General features: G+C 39.8%; 1 long non-coding RNA gene across 1 annotated transcript; it reads right to left on the bottom strand.

Moving 5' to 3' along the window:
* Nucleotides 1-888: 888 nt before the first annotated feature.
* LOC130167513 (uncharacterized) lies at nucleotides 889-2,938 on the bottom strand. The gene is made up of 2 exons (XR_008827300.1): nucleotides 2,811-2,938; nucleotides 889-2,692 (listed from the first exon to the last, which is right to left on the bottom strand). It is a non-coding gene; the product is annotated as an uncharacterized LOC130167513 (long non-coding RNA).
* Nucleotides 2,939-3,172: the final 234 nt, after the last annotated feature.

Here is a 3,172-nt window from a genome sequence, read left to right as displayed (position 1 = left end):
TGTCACTTTGTTTTGTGCTTCATTGCACCAGAAGTCGATTCTTTTCTATCAAGTATTTCTATGTATCTAGTATTATGACTGATTATTGTATATGCTGCAGTGTTTCAGTGTAGTTTCATTTTGTCAATCATGTGTCAATTATTTTCCATGTTACTGCTTTGGAAAAATTGAAAATACATTATACAATTTCAACATTTTAAGATTCACAAACACACATATTGCATAAAGAATGGTTTCATTTGTATGAATGTGACGGAAGGAAACAAACTGAAGATGTCTACTTTTGTACAGGCGCACACACACATACACACACACACATAGTTTAGAGAACATACTATTGTCTGTTGAGTACATGGTGTTCTCAGATGTACTCGTATTCACTCTTAAAAGCGCTGATAGAGATTGTAGGTGAGGGACTTGACTTCCTACATTGCCACACACAATGACAGGGGTAGCATTTGTCACCACGGAAACCATTAGTTTCTTGGCAACATTCATATCATGTCTAGCTGACTCTAAATTCGAATCTAATGATGGGATTCCAGCAGTCGACTGAAAGAAGAATGTTAGCGAGCAAAGTGGTGACAAAGGCTTTGGCAGTGTGAAAAAAGCATACAGGTGAGAAAAAAATAATGATGAGGAGCGCACAACTTTTTTTTTTCTTTTTCAGTCCCTATGACCAGTGGGTCTGCACAGACTTCTTGCAGCTCCTGACCGGTGGCTTTATAAAGACGGAAACCAGACATTTAGGCTTGAATCATGCCATCTGTAATATTCTGTGTGAGAGGGCTAATGTGCTTCTCCGTCACTAAATGTCAACCTTTTTAAAATAATATAACATCCCTGCATGCAGCAGTAGCCGAGCAACAAATTAAGAAATTCACCCACTCAGACGGAACTCTGCGCCTCTCAGATGGACGCATTTTTTTAATTAGTCATTTGTAATTAACTGTTCTGCCAAAAGAGATGAGTAGTGACCACAACTGCCTTTGTCTAACAGATGCTGGGAGTCAATACATTAAGCCTCTGTATTTAAAGCCATATACATATGGCATCATCATTACTGATATAAATCTATTTTTGTTCCAAATCTCTTTATTTAGATATAATGTTGTGGAGGGTCCTCCCTTAAATACATCTGCGTGCTTATTTCTTCCCTGTAGCGCCATCACATTCCCTAAGGGTAAACCAATTTACATTCTTGTTTTGCTCTTCAGATCCATGCCAGTTTCCATGACAACATAGTTTCACTTTCTCATCCTCTCTGTCTCACTCTCTACATCTCCCTCCTTTCTCTCTCTTCTGTTCCCTCATTCCCCACTGCTCCTTTCTTATGTTCTCTTGACCTTCCTCCGATGTTTCATTTTCTTTCTCTCCAAACACTGGGGTCCAAATTCCTCCTCTCCTCTCATTTCCTCACCTAATTGAGCTCATTCCTCTGCTCTGCCATACACCAGCAGAGAATAATGGACTCCGATAAGACATATCTCGGGGGGGGGGGGGTAGAATTCACAGCATCTTTTTGCATTTTTATCATAATATAGAAATGCACAATACTCCATCTGTGGGCTATTTTCCTGACTCTTAAATATCCCCAGGCCTATCCATTTGGCAGGAGTGATGCCTCGAGCCTAAAATTGTTGAATCAAAACAATGTGCATGAGACTTTCATTTCCTTTGATTAAAAATACAATTGTTTGGCAATTAGCATGCCCACACAAAAATAGAATACAGCACTCAAAAAGAACAAAAGCAATGAGAAAATATAAGATGCCTCTGTCAAATAACCATGTATGTTTGCTTATCATTCAATTTAGTTATTTAAATAAAAATATGCTTCCATCCTAAATCCAGTCTGACCTTATTCCATTATGATTTGGCATATACTGACAGAATAATGTGCAGTGCACATCTCTACCTAATGGCATAATTAAAATCTCAAGCTATTTAATTACTCAATAATTAAAAATGTCTGATGCCAACAGGTGTGATGGCACGTCTTCAGCTGATTAATGCCAGTCCCCTCTGCCTTGTCTGGAAGGAGAAGGTCATCCAGAAGGTGGTTGGTTGGTTGACTTTGACCAGTCAGCTCTGCCAGCTCCTCGCTCCACGTCTGCAGGTCAGGGAGTCGCAGCAAGTCATCTCTGTGGACTGTGATTTTTCTCACTGCTCCATTCTGACCCTTATCCATTCGTGTTTTATTCCTCTCCTTTCCAGTGTAAATCACTGTTGCTCCTTCCTCCAGGATTTGGGACTTGTGCTGCACTGTAAGTTCCCTAACATTCAACTGGTTGTCTCTTTAAAAAAAAAAGAAGTAAGGCTAATTATTCATCCTTTGAGCACAGAAATTCTTGTGGGTGGCCTGGAAACCTACATCCTATGTTGAAGAAGCAACCAGTGCAGTTTCAAATTCTTGCAGCTGTGGAAACATCTGGACAATGACAGTGTATAGGATGTGCTCTCCTCCTCAATGTCTCATGTTCCCTTTATTATGACAGTTACTTTGAGCGGAGTATAGATTCCACTGTAGTCAGCCTTTAGACAACAGATCACATGAAACATCACTTAAACTCCCATCTCAGTTTAAAAACAGTCAGTAGCCTATATTTGTGAGAAATGCCTTTATCCCAAGTTTGAGGGGTATGTTTCCAAGCCTACTTCTGCCACCCATACCACCAGAGGGAGTATTCATCTGAAAAAAAAGAACAGGTTTAACAGTGCAACAACTGGATGCTCACTCTGGTTTAACTTCATAATCGTTCCGTCCAACATGAAGCGTCTGAGCTCAGTTTACAGTGTCTCTGATTTACCTCGACTCTGAATTTGGAGTCACACATCCTTCTACTGCAGGATGGCAACCAGTCCATCAGAGATGTGATCTGAGTGCTGAGAGGGAATGGGCGATTTGCTGGATCAGATAATCAGATGAAAATAAAACACCATCTGCTGTTTGATTATTTGATTGACTAATTTTTCCCAAGTTTAAGGAAAGGTATCTATAAGTCTGCAAGACTAGATTTCATGTCCGAGTATTGACATCGCAATCGTCTGAAAATATTATAAATATTCATAAAATCATTTTGAAGAGAGTGAAAAAAAAAATCCAACTCTCAGCCAGCACAGAAGTCCAGTGTGACATATCAGTACAGTGACATACGGATGCCCGTGTGGC

Source organism: Seriola aureovittata, chromosome 4, assembly GCF_021018895.1.
Source record: "Seriola aureovittata isolate HTS-2021-v1 ecotype China chromosome 4, ASM2101889v1, whole genome shotgun sequence".
In the NCBI taxonomy this organism is placed as follows: domain Eukaryota; kingdom Metazoa; phylum Chordata; class Actinopteri; order Carangiformes; family Carangidae; genus Seriola; species Seriola aureovittata.
The sequence above is the reverse complement of the archived record's forward strand: the minus strand, read 5'-3'. Positions and strand labels throughout refer to the sequence as shown.